At 45.5% G+C, this 16694-nt stretch overlaps 1 pseudogene; it reads left to right on the forward strand.

The window, feature by feature from the left end:
- Positions 1–1352: 1352 nt before the first annotated feature.
- LOC116811060 (ornithine aminotransferase, mitochondrial-like) lies at positions 1353–3207 on the forward strand (annotated as a pseudogene).
- Positions 3208–16694: the final 13487 nt, after the last annotated feature.

Genomic DNA, 16694 nt, shown 5'->3' on the forward strand with positions numbered 1-16694 from the left:
CATCCATAGCCCATCACCTTGGCCTCCTGGTTCTCCCCAGCCTTAGAAGGAGGACACTATCATCATTATGCCAATATAATAGATGAGAGACGGAGTCCCAGACAGATGGTAGGCATCTTGTCACAGGTCCTACAGCTGGCAGGTGCAGGAGGAGCTGCGTTTGGAGCTCACTGACTTCAGAAACATTAAGGAGGACAAGTGTGTGTGGTGGAGGGAGGGAGAATTGAACAAGCCCTGGCTTCTGTTCCCAGTTCCTAGGAAAAATCCCTTACCTGAAAAAGTTAGAAACTGACAGGAAAGATTTGAGATGGCGGCCTGCCTCATATACACTCCTTACTAAAACTAGATAGCAAATGCATCGCGGAGGAGGGGAGGGGTAGGATGAATGGAAAAAGAAAATCAGTGCATGCTTACTCTGATTTTGGAAGAATCGAAAGAGAAAATCAGACCATGCGTACTCTGAGTATGGAAGAATCGAAAGAGAAAGTCAGAGCATGCGTACTCTGAACTTAAAGTAGCCAATCCCTGGGGATGCTTTAGGCGGGAAAATCAGAGTCTCTGCCCCCAGTTTGAGAAGGTTCTGTCCCTGGAGGTGGACTGATAGACGCCACATCAGCTTCGCTTATCCCGCCTACTGTTCTGACTTCTGATTGGCCAGATGGAGTTCACTAACTGCCCTGATTGGTCTATCATCCTTGGGCAGTGACACTGCACAATATTGTCTCCTCCTCCAGCAACACTTTGTTGCCACTGCGACAGAGTCAGGAGATTTTGATCTCTCCAAAGACCTCCCCTGGATCTTGCGTTAAACATCTGGATTCTAGTCTGAAGAGTGAGAAGAAAAAAATAGTCGGATCTGTGATTTTTCTACTTGAAAGACACAATGTTTTCCAAACTAGCACATTTGCAGAGCTTTGCTGTACTTAGTCGTGGAGTTCATTCTTCAGTGGCTTCTATATCTGTTACAACTGAAAAAACAGTCCAAGGCCCTCCAACCTCTGATTACATTTTTGAAAGGGAATCTAAGTGTGGCGTGCACAATTACCATCCTTTACCTGTAGCCCTAGAGAGACGAAAATGTATTTACTTATGGGATGTGATTGTGGTATTGGTTACACCCACCTTGGCCAATCCTCCCGCCTCGGTCTCAGGACTACAGGTGCGAACCACCCCACCCCCTGTCATATTTTTTGGTTTTTGATTTTTTAATAGAGACAGTTTCGCTATGTTGGTCAGGCTGGTCTCAACGTCCTGGGCTCAAGGGATCCTCCCGCTGCAGCCTTGGGACTACAGGCATGCACCACCCTGCCCACGATTTTTTTTTTTTTTTTTAGTAGAAACCATGTTTCGCTATGTTAACCAGGCTGGCCTTAACCTCCTGGGCCCAAGGGATCCTTCCGCCACAGCCTCAGGACTACAGGTATGTGCCACCTGGCCATGCTTTATTTATTTATTTATTATTTATTTATTTATTTATTTATTTATTTATTTATTTCATTTTTAGTAGAAACCGGATTTTGCTATGTTGCCCAGGCTGGTCTCAATCTCCTGGACTCAAGTGATGTTTTTACCTCGGCCTCAGGACTACAGGCATGTGCCATTCTGCCCTGCTCATTTTTATTTTATTTATTTATTTTTTTAATTTTCACTTTTTTTAGGAGAGGCAGGCTTTCGCTATGTTGGCCAGGCTGGTATCGACCTCCTGGGCTCAAGCAATCCTCCCACTTTGGCCTGGGACCTACAGGGGTGAGCCACCCCGCCCATGCTATTTTTTTGCTGTTCTTGTTAGTAGAAATGGGGTTTCACTATGTTGGCCAGGCTGGCCTCGACCTCCTGGACTCAAGCAATCCTCCCCCCTCGGCCTCAGGACTACAGGCTCATACCACCCCGCCCCCACTAATATTTTTAATTTTTCTAGTAGAGACGGTTTTGCTATGTTGTCCTGGCTGTTCTCTACCTCCTGGGCTCAAGCGATCCTCCCGCCTCGGCCTTGGAACTACAGGCGTGCACCACCCTGCCTTTTGCTGTATTTCTCAGGCTGGTCCTGACCTCCTGGGCTCACTCAATGATTCGAACCCAGGAATCGGAGGTTGCATTGAGCTGAGATCACACCACTGCACTCCAGCTTGGGCGACAGAGCAAGACTGTCAAATAAATAAATAAATACAGGAAAGAAAGGAAAGGAAAAAGGAAAGGAAGAAGGAACGGAAGAAAGAAAGGAAAAAGGAAAGGAAAGAGGAAAGGAAAGGAAAGGACGACCAGCTGAATCTCCGTAAGAACAGTAAGCTTTGTGGTATTTTAACTTATCCTCGTCCCATCTCATGCTCCCAGCTTGGTTCTGTTCATTGCTGATGAAATACAGATAGGATTGGCCAGAACTGGCTGGCTATTGATCATGAAAATGTCAGACCTGACACAGACCTCCTTGGAAAGGCCCTTTCTGGGGGCTGACACTCTTGTGTCTGCGGTGCTGCGGGACGATGACATAATGCTGACCATTAAGCCAGGGGAACATGGGTCCACATATGGTGGCAATCCACTAGGCTGCTGAGTGGCCACTGCAGCCCTTGAGGTTTTAGAAGAAGAAAACCTTGCTGAAAATGCAAGGTTTTTATCTCAAGGGTATTATGTTGAGAAATGAACCCATGAAGCTACCTTCTGATGCTGTGACTGCTGTAAGAGGAAAATGATTACTTTATTTATTCATTTATTTATTTTTTTGAGTCAGAGGTTCACTCTGGTTGCCCAGGCTGCAGTGCAATGCCACCATCTTGGCTCACTGCAACCTCCACCTCCTCGGTTCAAGCCATTCTTCTGCCTCAGCCTCCTGAGTAGCTGGGATTACAGGCACGTGCCCCTATTCCCAGCTAATTTTTTAATTTTTAGTAGAGATGGGGTTTCACCATGTTGGTCAGGCTGGTCTCGAACTCCAGAACTCAGGTGATGCACCTGCCTCGGCCTCCCAAAATGTTGGGATTACAGGGGTGATCCACCGTTCCCAGGAGGAAAAGAATTATTAAATGCTATTGTTATTAAAGAAACCAAAGATTGTGATGCTTGGAAGGTGTGTCTATGACTTCAAGATTATGGGCTTCTGGCCAAGCCAACCCGTGGTGACATCATCAGGTCTCACCTCTGCTGGTGGTCAAGGGGGATGAGATTCGAGAGTCCAGTGAAATCAATAACAAGACCATCTTGTCATTCTGAGGGTAGCAGCTGTTTTCAGTGGTCCCTGGGAGCCGGCTGGAGACAGGTGGTCCTGTAAAAGCTCTGCTCTTAATGCAGGCACATTCCACTTCCATGTGTCTTCAAAACCTTTTTCTGGAATATATGTGTTTTTCAGTTGATACAAAAATCTATGTTTTTTTCAGTTGATACATAATTGAATAGTGTTTATGAAGCTGACTTTTGCTTTGTAACATAAGGAAGAAAATGTAAAGGCATCTATATTCAGTGAAAGTGTTTCGATGTGCAGAACATGGCCGGGTGCAGTGGTTCATGCCTGTAATCCCAGCATTTTGGGAGGGTGAGGTGGCCAGATCACTTGAGGTCAGGAGTTTGAGACCAGCCTGGCCAACATGGAGAAACCCTGTCTCTACTAAAAGTACAAAAATTAGCTAGGTGAGTTGGTGGATGCCTGTAGTCCTAGCTACATGGGAGGCCGAGACAGGAGAATCACTTAAACCTGGGAAGCGGATGTTGCAGTAAGCCGAGATCGTGCCACTGCACTCCAGCCTAGGTGACAGAGTGAGAATCCCTCTTGGGGAAAAAAAAAAAAATAACGAGGTACAGAACATTTCCATCACCACAATGCTATCCCTTGTGCTTCTCATTTTTAGTAATACTCACTCTCCTCCCATCCACCATCCCTAACCCCTGGCAACCACTAATCTGTTTTTCATTTCCACAATTTTGTCTTTTCTAGAATGCTGTACAAATGAAGTCTTATAGTATATCACGTTTTAGGGGCTTATTTCACTGAGCATAATTCCATGGAGATTCCTCCAAGATATTAATATTTGTGTATCAATAGTTCATTGTTGTTGTTGATGTTGTTGTTGTTGTTATTGTTGTTGTTGAGACAGAGTCTCGCTCTGCCGCCCAGGCTGCAATCCAGTGGCATGATCTTGGCTCACTGCAACCTCTGCCTCCTGGGTTCAAGTGATTTTCCTGCCTCAGCCTCCCAAGTTCAAGTGATTTTCCTGCCTCAGCCTCCCAAGTAGCTGTGACTACAGGCATGCGCCACCACACCCTGGTAATTTTTGTTTTAGTCATAGAGACGGGGTTTCAACATATTGGCAAGTCTGGTCTCAAACTCCTGATGTCGTGATCCGCCCGCCTCGGCCTCCCAAAGTGCTGGGATTACCTACGGGAGCCACTGGGCCCAGTAAATAGTTCATTTTTATTACTGAGTAGTATTCCATGGTATGGATATACCACAGTTCTGCCATTCGCTTATTGTAGGACATATTGATTATTTCCAGCTATTGGCTATTACAAGTAAAGCTGCTATGAACAATTATGTACAAGTTTCTGGATGGGCATACATTTTAACTTCTCCAAAGTGTGATTGTTGAATTGTATGGTCATTGCATGTTTAGTTTTATAAGAAAATACCAAACTGCTTTCCAGAGTGGCTGTAAGATTTTACCTTCCCAGCAGCTCTAAATGAATTGTCCAGTTTCTCGGCATCCTTGTCACCATTTGGTGTTGTCACTATGTCTTTGATTTTAGCTATTGTAATAAGTGTGTAGTGATACCTCATTGTGGTCTTAATTTGCATCCAATGAAGCAAATGAGTGTTGAATGTCTTTTCATGTGCTTATTGGCTTATTTCCTCTTCAGTGAAATGTATGTTCACATCTTTTCATGATTTTCTAATTGGATTATTTGTTTATATTTTTTACCATTGAGTATTATTATTATTATTATTATTATTATTATTATTATTATTGAGAAAGAGTCTCACTCTGTTACCCAGGCTGGGGTGCAGTGGAATGATCTTGGCTCACTACAACCTCCACCTCCCTGGTTCAAGTGATTCTCATGCCTCAGCCTCCCGAGTAGCTGGGATTACAGGCAGGCATCATCATGCCTGTCTAATTTTTGTATTTTCAGTAGAGATGGGTTTTTTTGCCATGTTGCCCAGGCTGGTCTCCAACTCCTGGCCTCAAGGGATCTGCCCTCCATCCACCTCGACCTTTCAGTGTGCTGGGATTACAAGCCTGAGCCACCATGCTCAGCCTACCAGTGAGTTTTCAGAGTACTGTACATATCCATTATATATTCTAGATGTAAGTCCTTTCTTAGATATGTGGTTTGCAAACATTTCCCCCAGGTCATACCCTTTTTTTCATCACTTTAACAAGATTTCTTGTAGAGCAAAAGTTTTAAATGGGATGAAATCCAATTTATTTGTTTTCCTCATGGATTATGCTTTTTGGACCGTTCACTATGCCCTAGATCTCAGATGTTTCTCCTATGCTTTCTTGTAAAAGTCTTTTTTTAGTTTTATATTTTAGATTTAAGTCTATGATCCACTTGAGTATTTTTTTTTGTATAAAGGTATGAAGATTAGGCCTTTTTTTTTTTTTTTTTTTTTTTGCCTATGGATATGAAACTTCTCCAGCACCATTTGTTAAGCAGACAGTCCTTCCTTATTTTGTCTCTTTGTAAAAAAAATCAGTGTGGGGCTATTTCTAGGTTCTCTATTTTGTTCCAGTGATCTGTGTGTCTATTCTTCTCCCAATACTACACTGTCTTGATTCCTGTAGCTATATAAGAAGTATTGAAATATGGTAGAGCCATTCCTCCCACCTTATTCTTCTTTTCCAAAAATTGTCTTAGCTACATATATATATTGTGAGATGCAGTCTGACTTGTGTTGCCCAAGCTGGAGCGCAGTGGGGTGATCTCGGCTCACTGCAACCTCTGCCTCCTGGGTTCAAGTGATTCTCCTGTCTCAGCCTCCCCAGTAGCTGGGATTTTAGCTGCGTGCCACCACACCTGGCTAATTTTTGTATTTTTGGTAGAGGGGGGGTTTCACCATGTTGGCCAGGCTGGTCTTGAACTCCTGACCTCAAGCAATCCACGCGTATCGGCTTCCCAAAGTGCTGGGATTACAGGCATGAGCAACCGCGCTCAACGTTGTCTAAGCTATTGAAAATTTGTTAAAGCAGCAATCAAAAATGAATACACACAGAAACATTTAATAGTGAAACAAAATAGAAAGTCAAGAAACAGACTAATCTATATGCAAACTTCAGCATGCATTTCCAAACAGTGGGCAAAAGATGATGGGTTGTATAATACATGACTGCTTGACAAGCATCTATCCATTTGAAAAAATAAAGATTAAATCCTTACTTTGAACCACATAAAATAATAAATTCTAAAAATTCAGTGACTTAAATATGAAATCATGAAATCATAAAGAACTAGATGAAAATTTAGGAAAATATTACAGTGTAAGACATCTTGAGTTGGCATAGGCACTTCCTGACATTACACCAAGGCTATAAACAATGAATCTGACATAAAGATGTAAAAATTAAAGTATCATCTAATTCAAAAGACACCGTAAACAACTGTTTAAAAAGGCAAATGTTGGGGAAATTGGTGAAGCATCCCCAATAAATTAAGAGTAACCATCTCTAATATACAACAAAGCTTTTGCCTATCTATAAGAGAAACTGGAACAACCCAATGAAAAAATGTGTTCAGGCATGGCACTACTTCACCATATATCAGAAAAGGATTACGCAATAGAAAGTACGAAAGAAAAATAATAAAGGAAATGGAGAATAGATCCCAGAAGTTTCAACGTTCATCCAATAGAAGCTCCAGAGATAAGCCAGGCGCAGTGGCTCGCGCCTGTAATCCCAGTACTTTGGGAGGCCCAGGTGGGCGGATCACCTGAGGTCACGAGTTTGAGGCCAGCCTGGCCAATATGGTAAAACCCCGTCTCTACTAAAAATACAAAAATTAGCCGGGCATGGTGGCACATGCCTGTAATCCCAGCTACTAGCGGTGCTGAGGCAGGAGAATCACTTGGACCTGGGAGGCGGAGGTTCAATCTACCCAACCTGGACAGAGTAAATTTGTCTCAAAAAAAAAAAAAAAAAAAAAAAAAAAAAAAGAAAATTGAAAAAAGAAAGCACTTTGGGAGGCCAAGGCAGGCGGATCCCCTGAGGTCAGGAGTTTGAGACCAGCCTGGCCAACATGGCGAAACCCCATCTCTACTAAAAATAAAAAATTAACTGTGCGTCGTGGTGCATGCCTGTAACCCCAGCTACTCAGGAGGTTGGGGCAGGAGAATCACTTGAACCTGGGAGGCAGAGGTTGCAGTGAGGTGAGATCACACCATTGCACTTCAGCCTGGGCAACAAGTGGCTCACGCCTGTAATCCCAGCATTTTGAGAGGCTGAGGCAGGCGGATCACCTGAGGTCAGGAGTTTGAGACCAGCCTGGCCAACAGGATGAAACCCTGTCTCTATTAGGGGTTGGTGGTGGGTGCCCGAAATCTCATCTATTTGGGAGTTCAGAACAGTTCCCAGTAACAAAACCCTTGATGGTTTGGCCCCACTGGAGGATGAGATGTCTTTGAGTGGGAAAAGGTCAGAGGCCACAGATGGAGGATCAGCCCTGGTGGAACTTTCTAAGTTGCATCCTTTTTTTCTCCTTGTTTTCTGGAAGGCTTTTTACCTGTTCTGTAAACATATAGAGCAGAGACTTGGCAGGGCTGACTCAGTGCTAGCCCAAAGTGAGGTGATAACATTAAGGAATAGGGGGCTTGGAAAGCTCCTAAAAAAAGTGCAGACTCATGAAAGCTGGCCAGTAATTGAGCATTCTTTTCCTACCTCTCCATCTGCCCTCTGAGCTACGCAATTATAGCCAGTATCACTCACCCGTAGACTCCCTTCACACTGTAAGGCAGAAATTCTATAAGCTTCTGTAGAGGCTACTAGGCTAGGGACTGGAAAGAAGAATTGGCTCAGCTCAGCTCTAGAGGCTCCGTATCCTATGACTTATCAATCCAGAAACCCTGAAACTCATGTGGAGTGTCTGGGCTGACACATCTTCACAGGAACAAAGAGTTATATAGAAAAACTATCGCATAGGCCAGGCGCCATGGCTCACGCCTGTAATCCCAGCACTTTGGAAGACCAAGGCGGGAGGATCCCCTGAGGTCAGGAGTTTGAGACCAGCCTGGCCAACATGGCGAAACCCCATCTCTACTAAAAATAAAAAATTAGCTGTGCATCGTGGCGCATGCCTGTAACCCCAGCTACTCAGGAGGTTGGGGCAGGAGAATCACTTGAACCTGGGAGGCAGAGGTTGCAGTGAGGTGAGATCACACCATTGCACTTCAGCCTGGGCAACAACAGTGAAATTGTCTAAAAATAAATAAATAAATCAATAAAAATAAAAGGCTGAGCATTGTGGCTCACACCTGTAATCCCAGCACCTTGGGAGGCTGAGGCAGGCGGCTCGCCTGTGATCAGGAGTTGGAGACCAGCCTGGCCAACATGGTGAAACCCCGTCTCTACTAAAAATACAAAAATTAGCCTGGCATAGTGTCACACGCCTGTGGTCCCAGCTACTCAAGGGGCTGAGGCAGGAAAATTGCTTGGACTCAGGAGGAGGCAGAGGTTCAGTGAGTCAAGATCGAGTCACTGCACTCCAGCCTGGGCGACAGAGCAAGACTCTGTCTCAATTAAAAAAAAAAAGAGTAAATGTCGAAACACATCTAATAGTAGCCTTATGAGGAGAATATAGTCATTAAAAAGGAGAGTGTACTTAAACAAGTAATGAGTGAGAATTTCTCAGATTTAGACAAAGGGATCTTCGTACACACACACAGATACACACACAGGAACAGGGAAATGAAAAATTGTGAAAGACAAAGAAAAAATATTTTTAAAATGATCTGAGAGAAATAGCAGGTTACTTACAAAGGAAAAATATTTAAACCTTCATCGGGTCTCTCAAACACCACACTGGAGGCAAGGATACAATAGTGTAGTAACTCCAAAGTGTTGAACGAAAGGAATTTGTTTTCTTTTTTTTTGAGACAGAGTCTCACTTTGTCACCCAGGCTGGAGCGCAGTGGCGTGATCTCGGCTCACTGTAACCTCTGCCTCCCAGTTTCAAGCGATTCTCCTCAGCCTCCTGAGTAGCTGGGGCTATAGGCACACACCACCACACCAGGCTAATTTTTGTACTTTTAGTTCAAAATTAGTAGAGATGGGGTTTCGCCATGTTGGCCAGGCTGATCTCGAACTCCTGACCTGAGGTGATCTGCCCGCCTTGGCCTCCCAATGTGCTGGGATTATAGGGCTAAGCCACTGCACCCAGCAAAAGAACGGAATTTTTATATTTTTGGTGGAGTAAGGCATGTCAGGCATATAACACTTCAGGAGATTGAAGACACAGGGAAATATTAAAGTAAACAAGTATTTATTGCACTTATTAAAGACTGTAAGGAAGGGCCAGCTGCAGTGGCTCATGCCTGTAATCCCAGCACTTTGGGAGTCTGAGGCAAGAGGATTGGTTGGGCCCAGGAATTCAAGACCAGCCTGGACAACATGGCGAAACCCCGTCTCTACAAAAAATACAAAAATTAGGCACATCAAGTTCCTGGGTCTGTAGAGAATTTTTTTTAAAAATAGCTGGATTTGGTAGTGTGTACCTGTAGTCCCAGCTACTCAGGAGGCTGGGGCAGGAAGATTGCTTGGGACCTGGAGTTTGAGGCTGCAGTGAGCTAGGATTGGGTCACTGCACTCCAGCCTGAGTGACAGAGTGAGACTTTGTCTCTGAAAAAAAAAAAAAAGATCGTAAGGATGACTTTACCCAGAGGGGGGACTACTGTGATAGACACAGGGACCACTGCAATGGGGTCTTGTGGTGGGAGAGTGATATTAGGATCGACTTCAACTCCACCAAGGACAAGTGGGGATTTGTAGTCAGGGAGTAGGAGCGGGGGGTCAGAAGATGGGAAATTACTTGGAGGAAATCTCAGGTGCAGGGGGATTCTGGCTAAACTGACTTGACAGGATTTTTGCTGAAACAGGCTAAATGGGCAGAGTTCCTGGATGAAGGACAGAGCCCGAGGTTGGGACCTAGTCAGAAACAGGACTCAGAGGAGCCCCACTCAAGTTTGGTCAAAGGAGAGTGTCTCTGTCTGAAAGCAAAAGCAAGAAAGTCAACAGCAGTAAAATGAATGGATCACGAAGGAGAATTTTTGTGCATTGCTAAGCAGGACTCTGCTTTAACCATTGTGAAAGCTGATTATGTGAAGTGAGTTGTTCTTAGTTGTTTTTTTTTTTTTTTTTTTTTCCATAATTTTTTTTATTATACTTTAGGGTTTTAGGGTACATGTGCACAATGTGCAGGTTTGTTACATATGTATCCATGTGCCATGTTGATTTCCTGCACCCATTAACTCATCATTTAGCATTAGGTGTATCTCCTAATGCTGTCCCTCCCCCCTCCACCAACCCCACAACAGTCCCCGGAGTGTGATGTTCCCCTTCCTGTGTCCATGAGTTCTCATTGTTCAATTCCCACCTATGAGTGAGAACATGCGGTGTTTGGTTTTTTGTCCTTGCGATAGTTGTTTTTTAAGTTCTTATTTGCAGAGGAAGCCTTCAGGTACTATGCTTCAGAGAGAATAGTTTGTAACTTTTTTTTGTTTGTTTGGTGTTTTTTGAGGTGGAGTCACTATGTTGCCAGGCTAGAGCGCAGTGGCTCCTTCCTTCTCCGCTCACTGCAGCCTCCGGCTCCCGGGTTCAAGTGATTCTCCTGCCTGAGCCTCCCGAGTAGCTGAGACTACAGGCCCATGCCAGCATGCCCGGCTAATTTTTTGTATTTTTAGTAGAGACCGGATTTCACTGTGTTAGCCAGGATGGTGTGGATCTCCTGACCTCGTCATCTGCAAGTCCTGGTGATCCAACAAGACTGTGTTGATGTTGATGCCAGAGAGGTATAATGAGGCATGCCTGACCCCCACTTCCTGTCGTGGCCTGAAACCATCTCTCAGGTTAAATTTTAAAAGAGCCCTGGCTTAGGAGGACGTCCATTCAGATGGTGGGGGGCAGGGGGCTTAGGCTTTTATTTTTGATTTATAAGTCCTATAAGATAAAAGTGCATAAATTTTAAGGAACAAGTCTTGTGCCTGATGTATGGACCACACAAAAAGTTCACCAAACTGTCCAATTGAGAGGTGACAGCATGCTGGCAGTCCTCACAGCCCTCGCTCGCTCTCGGCACCTCCTCTGCCTGGGCTCCCACTTCGGCGGCACTTGAGGAGCCCTTCAGCCCACCGCTGTGCTGTGGGAGCCCCTTTCTGGGCTGGCCAAGGCAGGAGCTGGCTCCCTCAGCTTGCGGGGAGGTGTGGAGGGAGAGGCGCCAGCGGGAGCCGGGGCTGCGCGCGGCGCTTGCGGGCCAGCTGGAGTTCCGGGTGGGCGTGGGCTTGGCGGGCCCCGCACTCGGAGCAGTCGGCCGGCCCTGCCGGCCCCGGGCAATGAGGGGCTTGGCACCTGGGCCAGCGGCTTCGGAGGGTGTACTGGGTCCCCCAGCAGTGCCAGCCCACCGGTGCTGCGCTCGATTTCTCACCGGGCCTTAGCTGCCTTCCCGCGGGGCAGGGCTCCGGACCTGCAGCCCGCCATGCCTGAGCCTCCCACTCCCTCTATGGGCTCCTGTGAGGCCCGAGCCTCCCCGACGAGCGCCACCCCCTGCTCCACAGCGCCCAGTCCCATCCACCACCCAAGGGCTGAGGAGTGCGAGCGCACGGCACGGGACTGGCAGGCAGCTCCACCTGCAGCCCCCATGCAGGATCCACTGGGTGAAGCCAGCTGGGCTCCTGAGTCTGGTGGAGATGTGGAGAACCTTTATGTCTAGCTCAGGGATTGTAAACACACCAATCAGCACCCTGTGTCTAGCTCGAGGTTTGTGGATGCACCAATCGACCCTCTGTGTCTGGCTGCTCTGGTGGGGCCTTGGAGAACCTTTTTGTCCATACTGTGTATCTAACTGATCTGATGGGGACGTGGAGAACTTTTATGTCTAGCTCAGGGATGGTAAATGCACCAATCAGCGCCCTGTCAAAACAGACCACTCGGCTCTACCAATCAGCAGGACGTGGGTGGGGCCAGATAAGAGAATAAAAGCAGGCTGCCTGAGTCAGCAGTGGCAACCCGCTTGGGTCCCCTTCCATGCTGTGGAAGCTTTGTTCTTTCACTCTTTGCAATAAATTTGCTACTGCTCACTCTTTGGGTCCACACTGCTTTTATGAGCTGTAACACTCAACGCGAAGGTCTGCAGCTTCACTCCTGAAGCCAGCGAGACCACGAGCCCACCGGGAGGAACGAACAACTCCAGACGTGCCGCCTTAAGAGCTGTAACACTCAATGGGAGGGTCTGCAGCTTCACTCCTGAGCCAGCGAGACCACGAACCCACCAGAAGGAAGAAACTCCAAACACATCTGAACATCAGAAGGAACAAACTCCGGACACGCTGCATTTAGAACTGTAACACTCACCGCGAGGGTCCGCGGCTTCATTCTTTAAGTCAGTGAGACCAAGAACCCACCAATTCAGGACACACAATGCCATAACCAGAGACATTCGAAAGACAAATCAGGGTGAGGAGATGGTATTTCGACACTGTAGACAGATTTTCCGAAGACATCAGAATAAGTCTTCATATAATAATGAGACTCTTACTCGCTTAATATCTACATTTTTCCCTTGACAGAACCTAACCCACAAATCCTTTCCTTAACCTAGTGGTCCCTTTTATAGAGTTGGCACTCTGCTTTAATTCAACCCAGTCCTAAAATGCTCCTCAAAGACTACAAGAGGTCTCATTCACTTCCCCCACAGTCTTTTGATTTGTTTAGCTGGCGGCCCCTAGGCTCGGGATCTTGGTTCAAAACCATTGTACAAACTAAATTTATTATACTATTGCTAATTATAGTTGGGTGCTATAATCCCAGCACTTTGGGATGCCAAGGAGGGCAGATCACTTGAGGTCAGGAGTGCGAGACCAGCCTGGCCAACATGGTGAAACCCTGTCTCTACTGAAAATACAAAAATTAACCAGGCATGGTTGTGAGCAAATGTAATCCCAGCTACTCGGGAGGCTGAGGCAGGAGAATCTCTTGAACTCGGGAGATGGAGGTTGCATTGAGCCGGGATCACGCCACTGCACTTCAGCCTGGGAGACAAAGCAACAATCCATCGAAATAAAATAAAATAAAACAATTGTTACTTATTTTGATATTATGATCTTTGAGCTCCATTCTTGTTGCCTGTCTAATATTTGTTAAGCCAGTTCTCCTAACAGGATAATGTTAGCCCAGTGCCTCAGGATGATTGCTAATACAGATGGGACTAATAACATGGAACTTGGTGCTGAACTCCAGGCAAACCTGGGGTGGAGTGACAATGAAGCCTCACTTTAAGATGGCTGATCAGTGAGGTTTTGAAAGAAAGATGTTGATCAAAAGAGGGAATGTGAAAGCTGACTGTGCGAATGAACCAGCTTCTCCAGGGCCAATGCGACTCATTTCAAAACAATATGTAACACTTTTCTTTCTAATAAAACTTCCAACTTCTCTTTGTTCGTTGGACATACTGAAGATGACCCCAGTCCTCGTATATGCCCTGGATTGCAATTTTGTGATTCCCAAATACAGCATTTGATTTAGGATTTGTCTCTATAATTTATTTTGACTTTGACACAATTAACCAGTATGATGTGTTTAAAGGTCGCTCCACCCCCTGACAAGGTGAGTATTATACTGAATTTAAAAATTCATTCTAGACATGGCATGGTGGCTCATGTCTGTAATCCTAACACTTTGGGAGGCCGAGGTGGGTGGATCACCTGGGGTGAGGAGTTCAAGACCAGCCTGGCTAAAATGGTGAAACCCCATCTCTACAAAAAATACAAAATTAGCTGGGCCTGGTGGCGCATGCCTGTAATCTCAGCTACTCAGGAGGCTGAGGAGGAGAATCGCTTGAACTCAGGAGACAGAGGTTGCAGTGAGCCGACATCGAGCCATTGTACTCTATCCTGGGCAACAAGAGAGAAACTCTGTCCTGAAAAAAAAAAGCATTCTATTATAATCTTGATAATTGCTTTGCTTTGCATTTTACTATGGACTTGTTGGATATTTAGGTGGCTGTAAACTAAGCAGAGAAAGTTAGAAACGGCAGTGGAGATAATTAGAAAATTGTACTGTTACTATAAAAGAATAAGAAAAGGGGGAAATTATAAGGGCAACGAAACATAAAATTGAATTTTTCCTGTTGCCCAAAGGGAAGAAGAGACCTTTCTCCATTTCACCTTCCTTAGAGCATTTCCTTGAGAAAATTTGTATTGGTAAGTTCTTCCTTTGATATATAAGCCTCTGTCCACCCTATAACCCAGGAATGTCTTGAACTTGAACTCCAGGCCTCAAGTGATCCTCCAGCCTCAGCCTCCCAAAGTGTTGGGATTACAGGCATGAGCCACCAAGCACCGCCACCAGGAATGTCTTTCTTCAGGGCCTTGGAGCCATCTCTTGAAAGGTGAACGTTGAGGAAGATGATGTCCTTGTCTCCCTGTCACCAGGGGAGTTTAACCTAGGTGCCTTGCTCCAAGCCGTAAGCACCTGCTTGTCATAGAGATATGAGTTTTATTTTTCCTTCAGATAAAGGCAATTAACTAACACAGATGGGTACTCCAGTTACTCGGTGAACTTAGGACTTGCCTAGCAGCATTTAGTGTTCACCCTTGGCTGCTGCTGTACAACAAGACCAATTACCTACATATCTGGACTTTCTGATTTCTGCTACCACTTTTTATTTTTTGTTTTGCTTTTTTTTGTTTGTTTTTGAGGTGGAATCGCCCTCTGTTGCCCAGGCTGGAGTGCAATGGTGCAATCTCAGCTCATTGCAACCTCTGCCGCCCAGGGTCCAGCGATTCTCCTTCCTCAGCCTCCCGAGTAGCTGGGATTACAGGCGTGCACCATCATGCCCAACTAATTTCTGTATTTTTAGTAGAGACGGGGTTTCACCATGCTGGCCAGGATGGTCTCCAACTCCTGACCTCGTGATCCGCCTGCCTTGGCCTCCCACAGTGCTGGGATTACAGGCGTGAGCCACCACGCCTGGCCTCTGCTAACACTTTTGGATTGTATGAAACATTACACTTCAAAGTGTGGGATCTGGCTTCCTAGACAGCTGTCAAAGGGGCAGTTGATGCAATCTAGAAGTGTAGGGGAGTTTGCACCTGTGGAGTAAATTTTGACCAATAAGAAAAGGAACCAGGGGTGAGAGTCAGGTATGTGATTCCCTCTCCTCTCCTCTCCCCATGCACCATTCCAGGCATTGTTTCTCAGTATAGTCTGTCTAGAGGTGTCCTGTATGGCCCAAAGCCTGTTTCCTTGGGAACCTGAGCTAAAGCAATGGGCATTCAAACACTCGAAGACAGTATTAACTGTTATGGAGGACCCAGATCTGGGCAGAGGAAAATTATCCCAATAAGAAAATTGACAATTTGAGGATGTGGAACAGAGGGAAGGACTAGAAGAACCAGTAGTAGTATAGCTTAGGGTACTATTTTTGGAGAAAAAGGCAGTTCTGGTGATTGTTCCAGAGAATTGCTCAGCTCTGTTTTATATATATATATATATATATCCTTTCTGTCCATCATTCTCCCCTATGAAATCATCCATAAAGTATCCTTTTATAACTATCTATAGCCTGTGAAGTGAATTTTCTTTTTTTCTTTACCTTTTTTATTTAGAGATAGAGTCTCTGTCACCCGGGCTGGAGGGCAGTGGCGCAATCTCGGCTCACTGCAATCTCCGACTCCCGAGTTCAAATGATCCTCCCACCTCAGCTGCCCTAGTAGCTAGGACTACAGGTGCACATCACCAATGCCCGGCTAATTTTTTTATATTATTGTATTTTTAGTACAGAAGGGGGTTCACCATCTTGGCCAGGCTGGTCTCGAACTCAGTTGATCCACCCGCCTCAGTCTCCCAAAGTGCTGGGATTACTGGCGTGAGCCACCGTGCCCAGCCTTTCATTTTCCTTTTGGAGAATAAAACAGATTGAGTCTTGTGCCAAAATGCAGGGGAAGCTGCACCCAGACAGGTAACAAAATATTATATATAATCATAGATAGGTTTTCTACATACCAGTAATAACCATTTAGAAAACCAAATTGAAAAAAATTACACGTATATCGTGAGAAAAGTACATAAAATATCTAAAACCAGATGATCGGAGCAAGATGGCAGATAGATCCCATGCCCCACTCAACATTCCATTGAATTGGGAAGAAAATGTTTTCAAGGGTCAATTCTCAAGAGTAGAGGAAAATAAGAAAACGTGTCAGTGGTCCACCAGAAATATTGAGGCATTCCTGGGAGATAGAGTAGATGGGATCAGACTGACAGAGAAACCCAAGGAGACAAGACCACAGCTCAAATCACTGTAGGCGAGATATGCTGCTTGCTTTTTGAGACAGACTTACTCTGTCGCCCAGGCTGGAGTGCAGTGGCGTGATCTCGGCTCACTGCACCCTCCGTCTCCCAGGTTCAAGGGATTCTCCCGCCTCACTGCCCGCAGTAACTGGAATTCACAGAGGCCAGCCACCACTACCGGCTAATTTTTGTATTTTTAGTAGAGACGGGGGT

Source organism: Hylobates moloch, unplaced genomic scaffold (genome assembly GCF_009828535.3).
Source record: "Hylobates moloch isolate HMO894 unplaced genomic scaffold, HMol_V3 SCAFFOLD_7, whole genome shotgun sequence".
Taxonomy (NCBI): domain Eukaryota; kingdom Metazoa; phylum Chordata; class Mammalia; order Primates; family Hylobatidae; genus Hylobates; species Hylobates moloch.